Here is a 24,113-nt window from a genome sequence, read left to right as displayed (position 1 = left end):
TGGGCAGGGCTGCCTGTCCTGAGCACCCCCCCTGCACCCCCTCCCCACGTGAACCCCAGGCGGGGCCTGCCCCCTCTTGGCCTCGGGCTGCCCGGCTGCACAATGGAGGTGTGGCTGAGTGCTCCCTGGGGACCGTCCGGCTCAGACTCTGTGGGGCTGGGAAGGCCCTGGGGAGACCTGCTCAATAGCCCACGGGGTCCCCAGGGCCTCCTGAGGGACAGTCAGTGGGCCTGGGAACAAGGCAGGCCAGTCTCCATGGCAGCCCTTTCCATTGCGGTCACAGTGCCCGTGAGCACTCAGACAGCTGGCGTCCCACAGGCCCGGCTGGCCTCACTACCTGCAGCCCCAGGCCCGACTGCAGGGGACACAGAGACGAGTTAGCCAGGTCCTGCCTCCGAGGACCCCATAGCAGGGGACTTGTCTGTGGGACTTGGAGAGGAAATAAAAATTACAGAAAGTCTTTTTGAGAAAGTCTCTCTGTTGCCTGGGCTACAGTGCCGTGGCGTCATCACAGCTCACAGCAAGCTCAAATTCCTGGGCTCAAGCGATCCTCCTGCCTCAGCCTCCCAAGTAGCTGGGACTACAGGTGTGCACCACCACTCCTGGCTAACTATTTTTTCTATTTTTAGTAGAGACAGGGTCTTGCTCATGCTCAGGCTGATCTCAAACTCCTGAGCTCAAGCGATCCTCCTGCCTCGGCCTCTCAGAGTGCTAGGATTACAGACATGAGCCACCATACCCAGCCATAAAAATATAAAGTAACAAATTTTTTAAATATATAAAGAACTATCTAAAAGCCCTCACTTTCTTTAGAATGAACTAAATGATGAAGAGTGAGCTCCCTGTCACTGGGGGTAATCAAAGACAGGAAAATGTGTACCTGGCTGATGTGGAGGGATAGGGCAAGCCAGGGCTGGACCTTGAGGGCCCTTCCAGCATCAAGAGAATGCACGTGCCCTCTTGGGAAGGAGCAAAAAAAAAAAAGACACGGCCCCTGGCCACAAGGCTCCTAAACTAGTCAAGACGACCGCTGCCCACTGGGGCACTCGGAAAAGCATAACAGGACCCGTAAGACCAAGATAAGGGGACCTGAGCCGCCAACTGCAGTGTTTGTTGGTTTGTGGGCTTGTGTGTTTGGTTTTTTTTTTGTTTTTTTTTTGGTCAGCGGTTGATTCTGATCATACGAATGACACGTGTGTGAGAGGCAGGCAGCGTGCTGGAGCACACACACTCCCGGACGACAACACCCGTGTCACCGGGCTGCCAGGAGCATCAGCGAGAAAAGTACACGGAACATGCTTAGGACAGTGCAGCACGTGGCCAGTCCTCAGCAAAATGGTCGTGTTTACCGCTCAGCGTGGACTCTCTGGGAACTCCAGGAAGAAAAGAAAATGGCCCTAGAAGACACCCACCCGGGCAAGGCGGTGTGTTTCCTTCCAGCATGGCGGGAAGGCGAGACTGTGCACAAAGCCGGGTTCCGTCCGGCACCCTTGACTGTGAGTGCCCCGAGGGCAAGCCCCAAAGGGACCCATCTCCACATCCCCAGGGACCAGGATGCGTCTGGAAATATGCGCTGAATAGACAGAAGACTAAAGGAGCACAGATGTGTAATCCGCACCCGGTTTTGTTCCTGAAACGGCACATTGTAGAGACCAAATATCTGTCCATGATATTCAAATACTTCCAGGGCCCTGACCTTGGCCTGGGCCCTGCTCTAAGCATTTTGTAAACATTGACTTACCAAATCCTCATGGTAACCTAGGAGGTAGATACTAATAATGTCTTTATTTTACGGATGAGGCAACTGAGGCACAGAGAGGTTGAAGAACTTGCCTGAGGTCACACAGCATGGGTGAGAGTGGAAAGAAAGGGGAACAGGGACGCACACTGGGCAGGCAGGAATCAGGGCCTGCTCGTGGGGTCCAGTGGGGGAACTCCGGGCCCGCCTCCTGCCCTCGGGGCCTCCCTGTCCTGCGGAGCAGCCACATGCCGCTGGCAGAGGTGAGCTATCGGAGAAGACAGCCCAGCCCCGCTCCTGGAGAAAGTACCAGACTGCAGGCTTCAGCCAAGCAGACGGTGCGTGAGGAAGGGTGGCCTGTTCAGGGTGGGCTCAGTCTCAGCGGGGTGGCTGCCCTGGGCTGTGTGACCTGGGAGAGACAGCCGTCCTCCCAGGGCGGGACCCTATGTGCCCACTCCTGGTTCTGGGGCCCAAGCGCCCAGTCACCGTGCGTCTCCCCAGGGAGAAGGGCCAAGCCCCGCATCTCTTCCTCCTCTCGCAGCCTCCGAGTTGAGATAGATCCGGGGAGAGGGCGGGCAAGGGGAAGCAGTGGGGACCCGCCCTGGGGATGCCTGGGTTCCCAAGGGGAGGTGGCCCCTTTCCTCTGGGGAGTCACTGCTGACCACAGCTGCGGACGGCTCCCAGGCAGCAGGCCTGCGCTGTCGCTCCCGAGAGAGGTGCCAGGTTCGGCTCCCCGCATGCCCCCCCCCATGTCCCCTGCGCTGCGTGCTCCCGGGGCCACAGCTGCCATAGCATGTCCCCAGGCCAGTGCCCCCCCACCTCTGCACGTGCCCCCACGTCACTCACCAGGTATGTGCAAAGCACCTGCTACGTGCCAGGCGCTGTGCTGGGCTCTGTCACGTGGAGCCTTGGGGTATCTCCTCCCCGCGCCCCCGTGCCTCCGGCTGGGCAGGGCCTGTGGTCCTGGGCCTGGGCACAGCGGTGGCGGCCCCTCCAGCCCACCTCCTCCTGTGGCCAGAGTCGTCTGTAACCACACAGACAACTGGGGCCCCACAGAAAACCTGCGACAGCCTAAGTGTTCATGGGGGGGGGTCTGCCAAGTTAAGCGATGCTCCAGTCTCCGAGCGGACGGCGGAGCAGCCATTAAACAGAACCAGAAGCCGGGCGTGGTGGTGCAGCCTGCGATCCCAGCACTGTGGGAGGCTGAGGCAGGAGGATCTGGTTCTGGGGCCAGATCCTAGCTTGAGCCCAGGAGTTTGAAACCAGCCTGGGCAACAGAGCAAGACCTCAACTCTGCAAAAAACATTTTTTTAATTAGCCAGGCATGGCCGTGCGCTCCTGCCCATAGTCCCAGCCACTCAGGAGGCTGGGCCAGGAGGATCACTCGAGCCTAGAAGTTTGAGGTTGCTGTGAGCTACATGCCCCTGCACTCCAGCCTGAGCAACAGAGCGAGACGAGAGGGCCTGTGTCTAAAAAAAGGTGAAAAAAAGGAGAAAAAAAAAAAAGAACAAGCGGTCACCACACACTGTTAAGCGAAAAGAGGAAGATGGCAGCACAGAGTCTCCTCTGGGTATCTCAGGGCCTCAGTTTCCTCATGTGAAAAGGGGGGACAATGCTGCCTACATCCCAGGGTGGTGGGAGGATTAAATGTGACAGTGTGTGCGATGGCCTTGGCGTGGTGCCTGGCCTGTAGCCAACATGAACAACTATTATTTCTGTAAGAAAACGGGTTTGTGCATGCATGTGGACGCGAACACATGCACGCACACAGGCACTCCGGAGGCTTAGAGAAAGTTCTGGAAGGATTCTAAATTCTTCACAATGTTTCATCCAAAAGGTGTGGGATGGGGAGAGGAAAACCTCTTTTTTACTTTATATCCTGTGTCAACTGACATTTAGAAATTACTTTGTTGTGATTTTTTTTAAATTTTTTTTTAATGAGACATTAAAAAATATGCAAGAGCTTCCTGTCACTCCCCTGTGGATGAGGCTAAACCCCTCACCTGGGTCCACCCCGGCCTCTCCCAGCCTCCCCCCACGACCTGCCTGGCCAGAGGGCCAGGCTGTCCCTCACCTCCTGGTCTCAGATGCCCACGACACACGGTTGTTTAGACAGGACACACCAGCCCCTTCCTTCCCAGCTCTGAGGAACATCACCTCTGCCTCCACGTGGGGAGGGCAGGAGCCCAGCAGGTGACAGGGAGCACTCCAGGCAAGCCTGAGGTCAAGCCCTGGCCCCGCTCACTAGCTAAATCTCCAGCGAGTCATTTTGCCTGTTTCCTCCCTTTGAAACGGGAAACATAATAAGCCCAACATCTGAAAATTGGAGAGCAAGTGCACGTGCCAGGAAAACAACAAGTGCTCAATAAGCAGCACCCTGTGCTGTTCACTGTTGTGTCATCCAGAGGAGGCAGGACCCTGGGTGCCAAGCGCAAAGCCGGCCACTGTACACGCGGCTGCTTCTCCACTGTCCCGACAGCACCATGAAGCAGGGACTGTCACTGCACCCACGTCACAGATGGGACCGAGGTTCAGAGGAGCCGGAGCCTTGCCCGAGGCCACACAGCAGGTGAGTGTAGCAGAGCTGGGACACTCACACGGCAGGAGAGTGCTGTGAGGACGCACCCCCGCCCCCCCTGCCCAAGGCCACACAGGGGTCAGAGGTCAACCTCAAACATCGCCACCCAGATCTCTGGGTCCTCCAGGGAAGCAGAAGCACCATGGAGGGGTCCAAAACAAATTTAAATATTTAGGGCTGGAACAAGAAAGCCAGGTTCAGAGGCCAGCTCACCCTGCCCAGCCACGCGGCCTTGGTGGCCCCAGTGGGCCCCAGCTCACCCCTCCACCATGGGAACTGGTGTGACTGCTCCTACGTAGTTGGGCTCACTGTGAGGAAAACATGAGGTGACATTTGTAAAGTGCTTGGGCGCACAGAAAGTGCTCAACAAATATTAGCTACTGTTATCATTTCTCCCATCCAAGGACTAACCAGGCCCGACCCTGCTTAGCTTCCGAGATCAGATGAGCTCGGGCGCGTTCGGGGGTGGTATGGCCATAGACGATCATTATCGTTTCTATGGAAGACCTTTTGCAGACCCTGGCCCTCGTTTCTAATCACTCTCACGATTAGGCAAACGCCTCCAACACTCCTACTATGTGCCCCACCCTGTGCCTGGCCCTGGAGGGACTGTCTGGCAGAACTGATTGAGAGCTGAGGCCTCCAATAGCCACTTCACAGGGAGAGAGTCCAGAGAAGACAAGCATGTTGCTGTGGACTGACTGCGTGTCCTCCCCAAATTCATGTCGAAGCTCCAGTCCCCAGTGTGATGGTATTTGGAGGTGAGCCTTTAGGTGGTCATTAGGTTTACATGCAGTCACGAGGGTGGAGTCCCCCTGATAGGATTAGTGCCCTGAAGACAAGAGGAGAAGGCCAGAGCCCTCTCCTTCCTCCTGCCGTGAGAGGACGCAGCAAGAAGGCGGCCATCTGCAAACCAGGAGGAGAGCCCTCACCAGACGCTGAATCTGCCGGCACCTGGGCCTCAGACTTCCCAGCCCCCAGAACTGTGAGAAATAAATGTTCGCTGTTTAAGCCACCCAGTCTGTGGTATTTCATTTAGAGAAGCTTGAATGGACTAGGGCACATTTCCACTAGTTAACCTCTCTAAGAGGCCTGCCAATGCAATTAGCTTAGAAAATGAAATGGAAGAAATAAAATGGAATTAGAAAAGAGAAGATAAAAGTCTTATTGTGGACAGGCACCATGGCTCATGCCTGCTATGCTAGCACTCTGGGAGGCCGAGGTGGGAAGATTGCTTGAGCTCAGGAGTTGGAGACCAGTCTGAGCAAAGAGCATGACCCCATCTTTACTAAAAATAGAAAAAATTAGCCGAGTGTGGTGGTGAGTGCCTGTAGTTCCAGATACTTGGGAGGCTGAGGCAGGAGTATCATTTAAGCAAGCCCAGGAGTTTGAGGTTGCCGTGAGCTAGCCTGATGCCACGGCACTCTAGCCTGGGCAACAGGGTGAGACTCTGTCTCTAAAAAAAGAGTCTCATTGTTTGCAGATGGTATGGATGTAAATCAGGGGAAATCCAAGAGAATTTACTGCAAAACTATTAAACAAAAAGCAAATTAAATAAAGTGGCAGGGAATTAAGTTAACATTCAAAACTCAATAATATATCTACATACCTATAGCAATTAGAAAATAAAATGAAAGAAAGCTTAGCATTATAAAAATATCAATTTTACAAAATCAATCTAAAAGTTGAATGTGATCCCAATAAAAACCCCAGGATTTTTTTTTTAACTAGGCAAGTCAATTTTAAAATTTATAAGTTAAGGCTGGGCATGGTGGCTCACCCCTGTAATCCTACCACTCTGGGAGGCCGAGGCTGGAGGATCACTTAAGCTCAGGAGTTTGAGACTAGCCTCAGCAACAGTGAGACCCCATCTCTACTAAAAACAGAAAACTGGGGTCTCTACTAAAAACAGAAAACTTAGCTGGGCATGGCGGCGCATGCTACTCAGGAGGCTGAGGCAGGAGGATCTCTTAAGACCAGGAATTTGAGGTTGCTGTGAGCTAGGCTGATGCCACAGTACTCTAGCCTGGGCAACAGAGCAAGACTCTGTCTCAAATAAAATAAATTTATGATTTAAAGTATATAGATAGGCCGGGCGCGGTGGCTCACGCCTGTAATCCTAGCACTCTGGGAGGCCGAGGCGGGAGGATTACTCAAGGCCAGTAGTTCGAAACCAGCCTGAGCAAGAGCTAGACCCCGTCTCTACTATAAATAGAAAGAAATTAATTGGCCAACTAATATATATAGAAAAAATTAGCCGGGCATGGTGGCGCATGCCTGTAGTTTCCCAGCTACTCGGAAGGCTGAGGCAGGAGGATTGCTTGATTCCAGGAGTTTGAGGTTGCTGTGAGCTAGGCTGATGCCACGGCACTCACTCTAGCCTGAGCAACAAAGCGAGACTCTGTCTCAAAAAAAAATAAAATAAAATAAAAAAATAAAGTATATAGATAAGAGTAAAATCCTAAAAAGAAGAATAATGAGGGAGAAATAGCACAACCAGATAGTGAAACTTATTATAAGGTCACTATAATTAAAACTGTGATATCAGTACATAAATAGATCAATGGAACAGAATAGAGGGTCTAAAAACTGTCCCCAAACATATAGAAATTTAATACACAAAGAAGGTGTCATTTCACCCTAGTGAGAGCAAAGGTGGGGTATTTTTACAATGGAGTTGGGACCAACAATCTGCCAGCAGGAAACAAATGAAGCTGGATCTCAGTCTCACTCCTTATGCCAGTAAATTCCCTATCAATCAGATTCAAACCACAAAAAAAGTGAAACTATCAACCTCTAAAAGGGGGAGGAGAGAATATATAATATTGTCTGATCTCAGAATGGGGAAAGCATTCCTAAACTAAACATAACACAAAACCTAGAAATTATTTTTAAAATGATCAATCAATGTCCAATAAAAATCCACAATATCAGTGTGGCTCAATGAACACCATGCACAAATTCAAGAGACAAAGATCAATATTTGCAACTCATATGATAGACAAGGGTTTTTTTTTTTCCTTTAATATAAAATGAGCTCCCACAAAATAAGAAAAGTGACCAGATAGTTTACAGACAAAGCAAGCCAAACAGCTCTTCAACATATGATGCTCAACCTCACTCGTATGATAAATGCAAATTAAAACTACGCAAGCTACCCAACAACAGCAGAACACACATTCTTCTCAAGTACACATGGAACATTCTCCAGGACAGACCATATGCTACACCATAAAACAAGCCTCAATAAATTTAAAAGGAGTGAAATCATACAAAGTATGTTTCCAACCATGAGAGAAGGAAATAAGAAATCAATAACAGAGACAAATTTGGGAAATTACAAAGATGTCAAAACTAAACAACACACTCCTCAATAACCAATAAATCAAAGAATAAATCACAAAAAAATCAGAAAATACTTTGAGATGAATGAAAATGAGAACGCAACATATCAAAATGTACGGAGGTAGTAAAAGAGAACTTAAAAAGGGAAATTTATAAATATAAATGCCTAGATTAAAACAGAACATCTCAAATCAATAACCTAACCTCTACCTTAAAACACTGGGAAAAGAACCCAAAGCAAGGAAAAGCAAGGAAACAATAAAGATTAGAACAGAAGTTAATGAAAAAGAAAATGCCTTAAAATAGAGGGAAAAAAGCCTAAAAGTTGCTTCTTTGAAGAGATAAACGAAATTGACAAACCTTTACCTAGACTGTACAAGCAAAAAAGAGAGAAGATAAATTTCTAAAATCAGCAGTGAAAGAGAAGACATCACTACTATTCTTAAAGAAGTGAAGATTATATGAGAATAGTAGGGACAACTCCAGGCCAACAAATTAAATAACTTAGATAAAATGGGTGAATTCCTAGAAAACACAAACTACCAAAACTAAAAATAGAAAATCTTAATGAATCTAAAGTAAGTGAAGAGACTGAATTAGTAATTTTAAAATTTTTCACAAAAAAATACTCCAGACCCAGATAGCTTCACTGGCGAATTTTACCAAACATTTAAAGCGTTAATATCCATTCTTCACTAGAGAACATTTCCCAACTCGTTCTATGAAGCCAGTGTTACCCTGAGAGCATAACCAGACAAAGACATCATCAGAAAACTACAAACCAATATCTCATATGAATATGGATGTAAAAATCATCTACAAAATAGTAGAAAACTGTATCCAACCATGACCGAGTGAGATTTATCTCAGGAATACAATTTTGGTTTAACTTCTCTTTTTTTTTTTTCAGACAGAGTCTCACTTTGTTGCCCAGGCTGGAGTGAGTGCCGTGGCATCAGCCTAGCTCACAGGAACCTCAAACTCCTGGGCTCAAGCGATCCTACTGCCTCAGCCTCCCAAGTAGCTGGGACTACAGGCAAGTGCCACCATGTCTGGCTAATTTTTTCTATATATATTAGTTGGCCAATTAATTTCTTTCTATTTATAGTAGAGATGGAGTCTCGCTCAGGCTGGTTTCGAACTCCTGACCTTGAGCAATCTGCCCGCCTTGGCCTCCCAGAGTGCTAGGATTACAGGCGTGAGCCACCATGCCCAACCTTGGTTTAACTTCTGAAAATCAATTAATGTAATGTACCATACAAGTAGAATAAAGGACAAAAACCATATAATAATCTCAATACATTCAGCAAAAGCATTTGACAAAATCCAACACCACTTCATGACAGAAACAATAGAAGGGAATTTCCTCAAGCTGAGAAAGGGCAGCTGTGAAAAACTCACAGCTACATCATATTTAACAGTAAAAGACTGAGCGCTGTCCCCCTAAAATCAGGAATGCAACAGGGATGTCCATTCTCACCACTTCTATGCAAGATTGTGCTAGGCCGGGCATGGTGGCTCACGCCTATAATCCTAGCACTCTGGGAGGCCAAGGCTAGAGGATCACTTGAGGCCAGGAGTTCAAGGCCAGCCTCAGCAAGACCAAGACCCTATCTCTATTAAAAATAGAAAGAAATTAGCCAGACAACTAAAAATAGAAAAAAAAAATTAGTCAAGTGTGGTGGTGCACGCCTGTAGTCCAAGCTACTTGGGAGGCTGAGGCAGAAGAATCACTTCAGCCAAGGAGTTTGAGGTTGCTGTGAGCTAGGATGACACTACGGCACTCCAGCCCAGGCAACAGAGTGAGACTCTGTCTCAAAAAAAAATAAAATAAAATAATTGTGCTGGAGGTTCTAGTCTGAGCAATTAGGGAAGAAAGTGAAATATGAGGTCCAAATTAGAAAGGAAGAAGTAAAACTATCTCTATTTGCAGATAACATGATCTTATGTATAAAAAATCCTAAGAATTCTACTAAAAATTATTAAAACTAATAAACAAGTTCAACAAGGTTGCAAGGTACAAGATCGATACATAAAAATAAACCGTATTGTTATACACTAGCAATGAACAATTCACAAATAAAATTAAGAAAACAATTTACAATAGTTGGGCACAGTGGCTCATACCTGTAATCCCAGCACTATAGGAGGCCAAGACAGGAGGATTGCTTGAAGCCAGGAGTTCGACACCAGCCTGGGCAACATAGAAAGACCCCGTCTATACAAAAAATAGAAAAATTAGCCAGACGTGATGGCATAGATCTGTAGTCTCAACTACTCAGGAGGCTAAGGCAGGAGGATCCCTTGAGCCCAGGAATTGGAGGTGCAGTGAGCTATGATGACACCACTGTACTCCAGCCTAGACAACAGAGAAACACCCTGTCTCTTAAAAAAAGAAAAAAAAAAGTGTGTGTGTGTGTGTGTGTGTGTGTAGGCATAAATTTCATGACCTTGGATTACAATGATTTCTTAGATATGATACCTAGAGCACAAGCAACAAAAGGAAAAACAGATAAACTGGACTTCATAAAAATTACAACCTTTTATGTTCCAAAGGACACCAACAAGAAATTAAAAAGAAAACTCACAGAATGGGAGAAAATGTTTGTAAATCATATATATGATAAGAGACTTATATTTAGATTATATAAAAATCTCTTACAACACAACAACAAAAAGACAAAACAACCCAATTTTTACATGGGCACCAGCCCTGAATAGACATTTTTCCAAACAAGATATACAATGAGCACATGAAAAGATGCTCGACATCACTAGTCATTAGGGAAATGCAAATGAAAACCACAATGAGATACCATTTGCGCTCCCTGGAATGGCTAGAATCAAAAAGACAAGCGTTGGCAAGGACGTGCAGAAATGGAAGCCTCCATACATGGCTTGTAGGAATGTAAAACGATGCAGCTGCTTTGGAAAACAGTCTGGCAGTTCCTCAAAAGGTTAAACATGGAGCTACCATATGATCCAGCAATTCCACTCCTAGGTATTTACCCAAGAGAAGTGAAAACATATGTCCACACAAAAACTTGCACGTGAATGTCCACAGCAGCATTACTCATACTGGCCAAAGAGTGGAAACAACCCAAACATCCATCAGCTGAAGAATGGATAAATAAAATATGGCATATGCATATAATAAAATATTATTTGGCAAGAAAAAGGCACGAAGCATTGATACATGTGACAACATGAGTGAATCTTGACAACATTATGCTAAGTGAAAGAAGCCAGTCATAAAACAACCACATATTGTACGATTCCATTTATGTGAAATGTCTAGAATATGCAAATCTATAGAAACAGAAAGAAACTAGATTAATTGTTCCCTAGGCCTGGGGGAGGGAAGTTTAGGGGGAAGTGGAGAATGACTATAATTTGTACCCAGTTTCCTTTTGGGGTAATGAAAATGTTCTTTTTTTTTTTGTTTTGAGAACTCTCAAACTACAAAATGTTCTAAAATAGACTGTGGTGATGGTTGCACAACTCGGTGAATATACTAAAAACCACTAAATTGTATACTTTAAATGGATGAATTATATGGGATGTGAATTTTATCTCAATAAAGCTGTAATGTATTTTTTTAAAAAACTACATTGGAAGCCACTGTTCTATCAGATTGGCAAATTGGCACCTATCAGACTTATCACAAAATTCAATAATATCCTGTGTTGGTGAGAGTGGGGAAAACCAGGAGGCGTGGCACAACAGCACACCTCTCTGAAAGACAATCTGACAATATCTATCAAAATTACAAATGCATACACCTACTGCCCCTGCAATCTGGGATCAACCCTAGAGGAATCCTCACACACAAACACTAAGCATATGATTGGAGATATGCACTGCAGAATTGTCTGCGACAAACAAAAACCTGGAAACAACTCAGATATCTTTCACTAATTAAATAAAACCTTGCCTCCATGCACTCAATGGAATACTATGCAACCACGAAAAAGAAATGCATGGCACAAACTGATCCCCGAGGTACACTCTCAAGAGAAAAGAGTAGTCAGCTGTAGAACAGAGTAGATGCTATGCTGTCATTTGTTTTAAAAAATATTTTATTCTCTGGCTGGGAACGGTACCTCATGCCTGTAATCCTAGCACTCTGGGAGGCCGAGGCGGGAGGATCGCTTGAGCTCAAGAGTTCGAAACCAGCCTGAGCAAGAGCGAGACCCCCGTCTCTACTAAAAGAGGAAAAATTAGCCCGGCATGGTGGCACATGCTTGTAGTCCCAGCTATTCAGGAGGTTGAGGCAAGAGGATCGCTTGAGGCCAGGAGTTTGAGGTTGCAGTGAGCTGTGATGATACCACTGCACTCTACCCTGGGCAACAGAGAAAGACCTTGTCTAAAAATATATATATATATTTTTTTATTTGCAAATGTTTAATATTGAGTAAAATGCAGAAGTTAAAAATATCAATACCCAGCACTTCATTATTGAAATTCACAGTATGTTTAGCTACACATGCGTATCCATGCCTGGATCTCCCTGGAAGGAAAACTGTAGAAATTCTCTGAAGTGGTTGCCCCTGGCTAGGAGACCTGGGTAGGCAGGAAAGACTGACTTCTCCCTGTCTCCTTTTAGATTCTTTGAATTGTTTTGTACTCTGTGTGTAGGTGTGTGTTTTAATGGTTTTTCTTTCCTTTCTAAGAAAAAACACAGGCTTACCTGGTTTCAAGTTCTGGCTCTGGCTCTCATAGCGGGACCAGTCACTTCACTTTTCTGCGCCTTGTGTTCTGCTCTATAAAGGGAAGGACAAGACGAACAGCTATGTCGCAGGGTTGTTGTGGAGGGTTAGATAAGACAATGCAAGCACAGGTCCTTGCTGGGTACTGATCTGCTGCTAGGACCCCAAGGCGGACTGTGCCAGGTACCACCAGACAGCCTCAGACCCGGGTTCAGAGATCCCCTCCAGCGGGGAGAAACTGGGGCAGGCTTCCCGGGAGAGGCAGCGTTTGAGAGGGGCTTCAAGACAAGCAGGATTTCCACCAGTATAGATGAATGGGGGTGATGATCCTGGCGGGGAGCCACGCAAGGAAGTAGGCAGGAAGTAGGAAAGCCCTGGATATTCATTCAGTCACTGCGCAGTCTCCGGCTCCTTCCACAAAGCTTAGCTGAGCACCTGCTACCCACCAGACACTGCAGGAGGACAGATACCAAAAGGCTAACAGCTGGGCTAGCCTAGGGACGAATTACAGAAGCTGCAGTGACAGTGACCACGAGGGGCTGGGACAGAGCTTTGCCCAGGTCCCAGTGCTCATAGAGCAGACCAGGCTCAGAGAAGGAGAGGGACTGCCCGAGATCACACAGCATGTTCTCAACTTCTGAAAATAACCTCTCTCCGCTCTGTCCTCTCCTCATCCCCTAGACCTGCAAAAGGAAAACAGGGACCCTCCTGCCATGCATTCACCACAGGGTACACTGGGGGCCCCCCGAGAGGAGGGACAGCTGGCTCTCAGAAGGTAACAGCACCGGGTGCAGCAGGCACCACGCTAAGTGCGCTCTAGAAGCATGAGCCCCGGCACACCCGCCCCAGTCCTCTGTGGTCGGCCCATTTTGCAATGAGGAAACTGAGGCGCAGAGATCTAGCTGCTTGTCTAATGTCACATAGCTCGTAAAAGTCAGCGTCAGGAGGCCACCTGGATTGTCTGGGCTCCCAGTCTCTTCCCCAGGGCCCCTTCCCTAAAGGGGGCACCTGCAGGGCCTCTGACGACAATCCGCAATCGCACCTCTCGGAAGGGCCCTAGGTGGAGGCTGTCCTCAGCTGGTCCAGGAATGTCCCTTGATAACAGTGGCCCAAGGGGGGCGGGGTGAGGAATGTGGTGGGGGACATGGGGGAGGAGGCGGCGGGTGGGGACCTGTTGGCCATGCATCTGCCAGAAGAGGGCAGAAGGCTGCACCAGGCACCTGCTCCCGCCAGGTGGGGGCATTGTGGTTAAGGGGGTCCTGGGCAAGTCACCACAGCTTCCTTTGGAACCGCAGACGCCCACATGGTCCTCGGGCAGTTGCAAAGGCGCGCGAGCTAATGTGCGAAGTCCCGGGCGCACGGGCCGTGCTGGGTAACGGGGGCTGTCGCTGCCAGCATTACCATTCTCATCGTCACAGTCAGCTCTCCAGTTCTCACCAGGACCCCGCTACACAGTGACAATCAGCCCCCTCTTCCAGAGGAGGGGACAGAGAGAGGCTCAGAGAAGCCTTGTCAGGTGCCTGGGCCACCATCCAAGACGGCAGAGGGCCGGCTGTGGTCCCTGCTCTCCTGGCCCCGGGCCACGGTTGGCACCTCTCACTGGGCCTACTGGTCCCAGCTGGGCTCGTGCAGGAAGTCCTTACACCAGGCACTAGGCAGTCCCTTAGCCCGCCCATTTTCCAAAGGGGAAATGGAGGCCCAGAGAGGGAGAGTGGCTGGCCCAAGGCCACACAGCAGGCCAGGAGTAGGGCAGGGAGCAGCCCCAAGCCTCCAGACCCAATAGACCTCCCCCTCCCACGCCGCCGGCCTCTGAGCTGAGCCGGCTAGCGTCAGCGCTGGGCAAGGAGCCTCAGAAGGACCAGTCTGCAGTGAGCATGTCACCCCTCGGACCTCACAGGGCTGGGGCGCAGCTGGTGCCACACACTCCTCAACAGCCCTAAGGGGCAGGTCCCCACCAGCAGTGGCCCTGTCCACAGAGGGGGAAACTGAGGCCGGGAAGGGCATGAGAGGGCACCAGCCCGACCTGCCCATTTTGCAGATGGGAACTGCGTCCCCTCTGGGCCCAGCGTCCTCTCCCTGCCTCCTGTGTGGCCTGCCACACCCCAGTGGAAGCTGCCCCCGGGCAGGAACCGTCACCTGGTTCTTTGCGTGTCCTTCACACCATCAAAAGAATTACCTGGGCCAGGCGAGGTGGCTCACGCCTGTAATCCTAGCTCTCTGGGAGGCCGAGGCGGGCGGATTGCTCAAGGTCAGGAGTTCAAAACCAGCCTGAGCAAGAGCGAGACCCTGTCTCTACTATAAATAGAAAGAAATTAATTGGCCAACTATATATAAAAAAAAAAAATTAGCTGGGCATGGTGGCGCATGCCTGTAGTCCCAGCTACTCAGGAGGCTGAGGCAGGAGGATCACTCGAGCCCAGGAAATTGAGGTTGCTGTGAGCTAGGCTGACACCACGGCACTCACTCTAGCCTGGGCAACAAAGCGAGACTCTGTCTCAAAAAAAAAAAAAAAAAGAATTACCTGCTCCGCTGGGTGTTTTTCTACAAGTGTAGAAATGTAGAAAGGACAGCAACTTCAGGGAGACTCTGAGTCACAGTAGTAGTAATAGCTAGCATCTATTTAGCACCTACTGTGTGCCATTATTACCGCACTCTACAGCTGAGACTGAAGCACAGACAGGTGAGATGATATGCCTAAGATCCCACTTCTCAGCAGCCGTGTGACAAGCCCCCGCGCCTCTGAGTGTCCCCCTGGCGGGGGCTGCCACCCAGAGCTGCCGGGAAAGACCAGCAGCTGGGACCAGGGTCTTCTTGACAGGGTCCAAGGTCAACTCAGCCCCTCCCCAGAACCCACGGTTGTCAGCTGCCCCGGTGCAGGCTGGGGTGGAATGGCGGATACGCTGTCCCCTGGGTGTCTCTCCGCCGCCCTCCCGCCTGGAGTCAGCACGGCCCTCCAATGCCCCCACGGCCCTGGCGCAGCGGCGGCCACACTCACTTTACACACGAGGACACAGGAGCTCCAGGAGGCCGCCCCGGCCAGAGAGGGGAACAGCCGGGGTGCAACCCAGACAACCCAGACCCGAGTAGCACCAAAGCCCCCCCACTGCACCTGCCAGGAGAGCAGGGTGGGGGTAGGGGCGGGGATGGGGGTGGGGGAATGGCCAGCCACAGAGGCCTGGCAGGGGCAGAGTGCAGGGGCTTATCGAGTCCCTGCTTCACGGGGTGGCTGCTGGCCCTTGGCCCAGGCACGAGGAGGGCAGGGGAGACCCCAAAAGGGGTCTGTTCAGCAATCCATGTCAGGAAGGCCTAAAAAACTGAGGGGGGCCGTGAGGATTTTCTCAGGTCCCTGGGGCTGGGGAGGTCACGGCACGGAGGCCCCTCCCACAGCGATCCCAACGGAGACACCTACATCACGGTGGCCTTACCCGAGGAGAGGACACCTCGGCTGAGGCCCGAAGGCGAGGCAGCTGTGCAGAGAAGGGGGAGCGCGGTCCAGGCGGATGGGACCGCTTGCTATGGCCTACAGGTGGCCGCTGGACAAAGGCAGAGGGCGGCGGTTTGAGTCAGGCAGCCTCAGTTTCCCCGGCAGCAAAATGGGGGAAAGACAGGCACACCGGGTGGCTCCCCTTCCGTACCTACTTCCTCCCACCCCTTCCCCCTCCTCCAAGGCCATGGCCGGGAGTGTGGTCACTGAGAAGGGGGCTGCTGGGTCCTCTTGGGGCCAGTGAGCTTGTAGGTTTGGGGAGCTTCACTGACCCCCGACCCCAGCCTCCAGCCCAGAGTCCACCGCCCGGCAGCCCCAAAGGGAGGTGCGCAGGGCTGCTCACGTGGCCAGGAGGTCACGACCCAACCGCAGGGAGCCGTTGGGAGATGTCCCCTTGCACAGGTGAGGCTGGGGCTCAAAGAGGGGCTGCCCAGCCCTGGGCCACACAGCAAGGCTGAGGCCTGCCCTCGAGCAAGGCTGTGCGCAGGGGCCCCGGCACCAAAGGTAAGATTCTTGGGGCGCCAGGCCCACGAGCGCTGTGCTAAGGAGGAGCTAGAAGGGGAGACACCGTCCCCAGGGGCCCACAGACCATGGGGGCCCAGCCTGCTGGGGGCTACCACCTGCGGCAGAGCGCAGGCCCCCGTCGCAATCTCTGCGACAAGTCACCACCCCAACCTGGGCCTCAGCGTCTGTGCCTGCACCCAGAGGGCCAGGCATGACAAGGATGCCTTAGCAGACAGCAGGCGCCCCCAGTACCAGGAGGTGACAGGCCTAAGGTCATCAATTCCGGCCCCCAGCTGCCCCGCCCCCGCTGGCTGATGGCTGGCGGGCCCTGGGGGTGCAGGCACCAGCCAGCCCTGCCCACGGCCCGCCGTTCCCTGCCAGCCGCTCCGGCTGCTTCTCTGCTCAGGGAACACGCAGTGCCACTCCTCCCCACCCACGCCGTGCGGGGACACTGGTGGGCAGGAGCACACAGCGGCCAGGCCCCTCTGCACAGTCCTCCCTGGCTGTGACTGCAGGAAGGTCCAGCTCCCTTTACTCAGCCACGAAACGGGGTCTCCGGCAGATCTGCGCCTGAGGAGGGGGCACGGTGGCCAGCAAGGTGGTCCAAACCTCCAAACCGCGGTCGCCCTGCCTGCTGCTCACAGGGCCAAGGCCAGACTCGGCTGGAGGAGCCCGCTGCGAGCTCCTGCCTCCCTCTCCCCTCCCCGCCCGTACCTCTCACCATCCTCCCGCCTCCGAGCCTTTGCACACCGCCCACCCCACCTCCGTGTCCCCCCCATGAACCCCAGGGTACCCTCTGGGCCTGATCACAGGCAGTACCTGACCTTGCTTGCTCCCCAGGCTGAGAGAGGTGAGAGAGGTACCCCCCTTTTCTGGTCTCACACAATCCCCATCACACGGGGATTAAGAGCTGGCCTGCTGGATTCAAAACCCTGCTCTGGACATTCCTTGCTGTGTGACCTTGGGAAAGTTACTCCACCTCTCTGTGCCTCTGTTTCCTCCCCTATTAAACAGGGATAAACATAATAACCTATTTCAGAGTTGTTGGGAGGATTAAATGAATTCATACATGTGAAGTGCTCAGGACAAGGCCCTGACCCTAGCAAGTGTGCCCTAAGTGTTTGCTATCAATCAAAGTCATAGTAGCAGCTATTACACGTTGAGCACCTACTATGTGCCAGGCCCTGTGCTCAGCATCTCACCTGAATGACTGCACAGCAGCATGGGTTCATAACAGGCCTGTCATGAACCTCACTTCATGGCAAGAGGAGGGAGGCCCAGAGGCATCAGCCTCACCATCAAGATATATCTAGGGGAGAGGATTTTGCCGACATAATGAAATTATCGTTGGCTGGGTGCAGTGGCTCACGCCCGTAATCCCAGCACTTTGGGAGGCTGAGGCAGGAGGATCGCTTGAGGCCAGGAGTTTGAGATCAGCCTGGGCAATATAAGGAGACCCTGACTCTACAAAAACAATCAATCAATTAATTAAATTTTAAAGAAACTAGTATTAACTTCTTTTAGATGGATTATGGTTCAATGGCTACTTGTTAAAAACACGAAGTCCTTGTCTTTTAGAGATGCACACTGAAGTGTTTACACATGAAGGATGACACCTGGGGCTTGCTTTAAAGCGACACAGGAGAGGGGTGGGGTAGAATGGGTGTGGAGGGGGAGTGCTGGGGTCAGCAATGGGTTCGGGAGGGTTCGTTGCAGTCATGCGCCTCCAGCATACAGAGTGGAAAAGGAGGGATTAAATTAAATAATGAAAAAAACATGCTTGCCCCTTCCCCCTCCAACAACGAGCCCCCATCGGGGCACACCGTGACCTCCCTCCCCCGTGCTCCCTGGCCCACCTGCCCCACCCCACTCCCCAGCCTGCCCTCCACACCGCAGCCAGGTGCGCCCAGAACCCTCCTCTGCGACCCCCATCTCACTCCAAGTCCAAAGCCAGCGTTTTTAGAATGGTCCAGGGGCCAAACCCGATCCGGCCCCTCAGTCCTCCTGCCCTCACCTCCCTGCATTCTCCCCCTAACTCGCTCTGTTCCCCTGGCCTCCCTGCTGTTCCAGCACTGCAGGTCCGCCCCACCTGGGGTTTTTGCACTGGCCGTTCCCTGCCCAGAGAGCAGAAGGGCTCATCCCTCCCTGCGGGGATGTGAGCTCCCTGGAGGTGCGAGCTGCTCCCGGGCCACTGTCTGACTGCCACCCTTGCTCCGCAACCCGCTTCCTGCTTGAGGCCGGTTCATGGCACTTCCCACCTCCTTCCAGCCGTGTGTGCGGCCTCCTTGTTTGTTGTGTCTCCTGTCTCCCCTCCGGAAGGTGAGCTCTGCCACAGCAAGGGCTTTTGTCTGGCTGGTTATGTGCTAGACCTGCATCCTCTAGAACGAGGCTGGCGCACAGCAGGGCTCAGTGTTTGTTGGATGGACGGAGGGATGGACGGAGGGATGGACGGAGCCCACCCACGGCCCCACCGGATGAAGAGGTGGCAGGCCTCAGCCCCATGTCTGTCCAGCCCCACAGCCTACGTCCCGACCACTGCACTCTCCTGCCACCTGCCTGGCGCGTCTCTGAGCACCACTCACTCAGGGCAGTGCGCAAGGCTGCGACAACTCCAGGCCCCAGGCCGCACCCCGAGGGAACCGGGTCCCAGGGGATGTTTGCTGAGTGAGCGAAGAATGCGCGGGGAGCCAGCAGGGCCGCGCAGGCCAGGGCAGCCAGACACGCCTGGTCACGGTGAGAACACGCTCAGGGCGGACGGGCTCAAACCGGCTCTGCCAGTGGGGCCGGGTGGCGGGCCGAGGACGCGGCTGGCAGGGACGGAGGGTGCTCCTGGAGACGGCGCTGCAGCCAGGGGACCGGGGGGCCCCACTAACTCACGCCCAGTCCCAGCCCCAGCTGCTCCAGAGCTTCCTTGCGGGCAGGAAGGGGGCCCTTCTGGCCCCCAGCCCAGCCCTGCACTGCAGGGGACAGAAGCCCGTCCCACCCCACTAGGACCAGTGCGGGAAGCCCTGGAGGGGAGGGCGAGGCCCGGAAGTGGGTGGCGCCTGAGCCTGAGCAGCGCAAGGTGAGTTGGGCCCCAGGGCTGGGCGCAGGCGACCTGGCATAGAAACCCCCGCTCTGTCCCAAGTTGCTGGGTAGCCCTGATTGAATCCAGGTGCCCTTCTGGACTCAGTTTCCCCAAGTGGAAAGTGCTGTTGGCCATGGATCCCAGGACCTTCAATGCCAAGGTGCTGAGTTATCTGGAAGAGGCCACTCAGCACCTCCAGCCCTGCCCAAAGCCCAGCTCTGGGCTGGACACAGCGAGGGCCCGGGGTCACACGCACAAAAACAATAATCAGAACACCTGCGACTGCTGGGCCCAGACCGTGCGCCTGGCACCAGGGCCGGCACTTTGCCCTGTCTCCTGTGGTCCTTCCTAGAGCGCTGTGAGGTAGGGACCATTGCTGTGCCCATCTCACAGTACGGGAAATTGAGGGCCAGGTTGAAGTCCAGGCCTCCTGACCCCACCCCGGGTGTCACACTGGGCAGCTTCCATCCCCCCCCCCCCAGAGGGTCTAGGTCCGACACCAGGCACACTCTGAAGTTGTTAGCTGGGATTCAGGGGGAAGGGTTTGTATTTCCCAAACGCACATGCTGGGCCCTGAGAGGCCAAGGTCCAGCCCTGCCGTGTAACCCAGGCCATGGCATACCACTCTTGGACTCAGTTTTCCCATCTGTACAATGGGCATGATCCAGCTGGCTTCCCCTAAGGTATACCCAGTGTTTGAAGCTGCAGGAACTAGAGGACTCTGTCCAGGCCTCGGGGCGAGGCCGGGAAGCCACTAGGCCTATGTGTCTCCACATGGAGGTGGGGGGCAGCAAACACGGACCAGAAGCCCACAGTTGTCTGTGAAGGGACGCTGGCCCTCGCCGCCAGCTGCCCAACAGAGGCAAGATGATTCTGCCAGCACCCCCATGTCCCCCTGTAACCCAGTCCCAAGCCCGGTCAGTCCACCTCCACACACGCCCTGAGTCCACTTCCCTCCCTCCTGGTCCAGTTAGGGTCAGGGCTGTCCAGCCCAAGCCAGAGCGCCGTTCTGAAACGCCAACCTGAAGCCTTCCACCCTGCTAACACACCTCACAGCCCCCGCTCCTAAGACAAAGGACAAAGTCCTCAGGAGGCCCTACAGTGACGCTACCAGCCCCACCCCCACCCTGCTCTATCCACAGGCCACTTCCCCTTTCCCAGAAGCCGGCACACTCCCGCCTCAGGGCCTTACCACTCATTCCCTCTGCCCAGAGCACACTTGCCCGACATCCAGCCCCTCGCTCCCTCACTTCCTTCCCATCTTCAGGAGCCATGTCACCTGCTCAGACAGGCCTTTCTTGACCAGCTATTTAAATGGCAACACCCCAGCCAACGCTCTCGCGGAGTCTCAGTTCAAAAGCCACCTCCTCGTGGGAGGCCTCCCTCGTGCCCCAGCTCAAGGGAGGGCCTTCAGCTTCTCCTTCCCAGCATGAACCACAGCGCTGATGACATAGCGCGCCGTGCAAGTGCACGTCTGGTGAAGGCAGGGGCCGCTTCTGTCTTTCCCATCGCTGAACACTCTGCGGCGGGTGTAGTGTTCAGAACAGTTGGGATGCTCGGGTTCCACCCCGCCAGGACAGACACTGGCCGAAAGTGCACAGTCTAGCACGGGGAGGGAGGGATGGATGGATGGATGGACGGACGGACGGACGGACGAACGAAAGGATGGATGGATGGGTGGATGGACAGATGGATGCATGGATGGACAGATGGGTAGATGGATGGACGGACGGACGGACAGATGGACGGATGGATGGATGGATGGGCAGATGAGTGGATGGACAGATGGATGGACGGATGGACAGATGGACAGATGGGTAGATGGGTGGATGGACGGATGGGTGGATGGACAGATGGATGGATGGATGGATGGATGGGTGGACGGATGGATGGACATATGGACAGACAGATGGATGGATGGATGGCTGGATGGCTGGATGGGTGAGTGGGCGGGTGGATAGGTGAGCAGGGCACCCACAGTGCACCTGCTGCCCAGAGAAGGGAAGGGTCCACTCGAGCTCACCAGCCAGGCCTTGGCAAGAGCAGCTGCGCCAGCCCGGCCTCTCCCCCTGCACAACCCGACTTTCGTTTCCCATCCTCTCTGTCTGAGGAAGCGCCTTCTCCCCGGGGGCACGGAGTGAGGCAGAGGGGGCTCCCAGGCTCCATCCGTCCCACCACAAAGGGGCTTTGTCCTCCGTGCTGAGAACCCAGGGCAGACCGGAAGCCGCCTTCCACAGCCCCGCGGGTCTCCGCTCCCCGGCCGGCGGGAGCAACAGCTCAGACACCAGACCCCAGAGGCCGGCACCGTGCTGGGCACAGTCCCCCAAAATCTCACTGAATCCCCTCATGAGCCCTTGGATGGAGGCCTTAGGGTGACCCCCATTTTTGGAGATGGGGAGACTGAGGCTCAGAGGGGCAAAGTCACTTGGCCGAGGTCAGGCAGCCAGCGGATAACAAAGCTCGGCTCAAACCCAGGCCCATCTGGCACCGGCGTCAGCAGCCACAGCTCCCAGCCCACCCCGCCTAGAGTCTGGACTCCCTGGGTCTTCACGGAGGCGGGTGGGCAACCATGCCTGGGCCTCTGCCCGCGTGGGGGGCTTTGCCTGGTGAGGCTCCCCTGCCCCACGGCCAGGCGCCCGCCCTCGCGATCTGCCAGTCAGGCCGCGACACATCCCCATCTCTTCATGCCAGGCGGCGTCCGCGAGGAGGGCGGACAGGCGGCAGGCAAGGGACAGGGCCCCTACCCTCACCACCACCCCCCACCCGCCCCCCACCCCCGCTCCCTCGTCATCCCGCGCCTGGCCGTCCGCCTGCCAGCGCCCACCTTTCCCCAGGCCCACCGGTTCTCTGTGCAGCCACCAGGGTGCCTCACCGAACCCACACGCCCGTGGGCCAGGCGCTTCCAGGGCTGGATAAACCTGTCCCGCCCAGGGCCCTCCTCGCTGCCCAGGCCTTCCATCAATGGGTGCCAGCCACCCTCCTGGGTCAAGACTCCACGGCTCCTCCGGGCTCCAACATGAGGAGCTGCTTGCAGGTCACCTTCCGGCCCCCCTCCCATCCTTCTGCCCATCAGACATCAGAGTACCTCTTCCTCCAGGAAGTCCTCCCTGACCCACTCCCTCCAAGCCAGACCAACCCCTACCTTCTGCCCCAGGTAGGGGGTTTGGATCCCTGTCTCCAGCCCCAGCCTCTGTGGGCTGCCTCCACTCGGCAACAGTCGTCGAGCAGCTGTGCTGGGTCTCATCCTTCTTTTTGTCCTCCCTCCACACCCACAGCAGAAGGCCAACCACAAGCACCCTGCTCCCGTCAGCCCCAGGCCAGAGCCTGAGCGCCGCGGTGAGGGCTGAGGCCCTGCCTGATCAACCAAGTCACCTTCTAACCGCCTTGTACACGACCTGCTGCTCCCACCTCCCGAGCCACACGCACGCATGCCAAGCTACTCCCCACCTCCAGCCTTTGCACACGGGTCCCTCTTCCTGGCCCGCCCTCACCCTTCTTTTTTTCTCATGAGCTCCTGTCCACCCTTCAAGACCCAGGCCAGGCAGCACCTCCTCCGGGAAGCTCTCACGGCCCCACGCAGGGCTGCCACCATGCTCGTGGCTCCCACCCTGTGGTAGGGAAAGGATCGGGGCCTTTGTCTGGCTTCCTCAGAGCACAAGCCGCCCCCAGAGTACATTCCTGGGGTCCTCAGCACTCATCACAAGGCCCAGATATCACCAGTGGGTAACTGAGAGTCCCGCTGCCAAGTCCCTGCCGGGGAGCTCAGGTGCGGCGCCCGGGGGCAACTCCCAGTGGCAACACCGGGTCCCACTTTGCCACGACGGCCACAGATCTAAGGTGTGGGCAGAGTGGGCGGAGGGGGGAGCTCTCTGCAAGTGGCCAACTGGTAACCAAACCCACGTAGTTTCTAAAACTAGGGCACAGGAGAGAAACGGGAACAGCAGAATTGTCCCCAAATAGAACTATGGCTCATCTGGTTCCGGGGCCTTCGGGAACACCTGGCAGGGGTGGGGGTGGGGAGGCCAGGCGGCTGCTCCCGAGGCTTCAAAAGGAAATCTGAAGTTTGGAGGGCAGGGCGTCAGCGTCACCATCCTCGCGCAGTCAGCGTGCTGACACCTGCCACTTCCCTCAGGGCCTGTCCAAACCCAGGGGGTCGGCGCCTCTCCCACTTGACCCACCTAGGTATGGGGTGCGCCCTAAACTGTCCCACCTCCAAGCCTCTGCTCACGTGGGTCCTCTGGCTGAGATGCCGCCCCCTTCCTGCCAGTCGGCACCCTGCCCATCCTGACAGCCGTGACCGTTGACAGTTAACCGTGACACTGCCTTTTTTTTTTTTTGCTTTCTTTTTTTTTAAAACAGATCCCATAGAGAACTAGACGCTTTCTATAAACCAGGCATGGGCGGGCATTTGGGAAAAATGAGCTTGTCAACAGCCCTAGAAGGAAAAGTCTCCTGCCCATACATAGGTGAGGGAACCAGGGCTCAGAGAGAGAAGCCATTGTCCTGGGCACACAGCCGAGGAGGCAGGTGGACCAGGTGACATGGTAGCACCCACGTGCTGGCAGCCACACGGCACCCACAAGGCTTGGTGGAGCCTGGTTCAGCCTCCTAACCAGGCCCAACCTTGGAGACTCGGCACAGCTCAGGGACAAAGTCTACAGGGTACAGCCACACCCACCCAGGCCATA

General features: G+C 53.9%; 1 protein-coding gene across 5 annotated transcripts in view; it reads right to left on the bottom strand.

Annotated features, from left to right (window-relative positions):
* SRC (SRC proto-oncogene, non-receptor tyrosine kinase) overlaps window positions 1–24,113 on the bottom strand; it is a 53,703-nt gene that overhangs the window by 21,240 nt on the left and 8,350 nt on the right. For 4 of the 5 annotated variants that reach the window (XM_076011107.1, XM_076011109.1, XM_076011108.1 and 1 more), the window contains exons 2-3: window positions 12,352–12,424; window positions 9,789–9,879 (exon numbers count right to left, since the gene is read on the bottom strand). The gene's annotated coding sequence lies outside the window, so the exon portion shown is untranslated. The remainder of the gene's footprint in view (window positions 1–9,788; window positions 9,880–12,351; window positions 12,425–24,113) is intronic. The other variant, XM_012755177.3, reaches the window with a different exon arrangement.

This window comes from Microcebus murinus, chromosome 16 (genome assembly GCF_040939455.1).
Source record: "Microcebus murinus isolate Inina chromosome 16, M.murinus_Inina_mat1.0, whole genome shotgun sequence".
Taxonomy (NCBI): Eukaryota; Metazoa; Chordata; class Mammalia; order Primates; family Cheirogaleidae; genus Microcebus; species Microcebus murinus.
The sequence above is the reverse complement of the archived record's forward strand: the minus strand, read 5'-3'. Positions and strand labels throughout refer to the sequence as shown.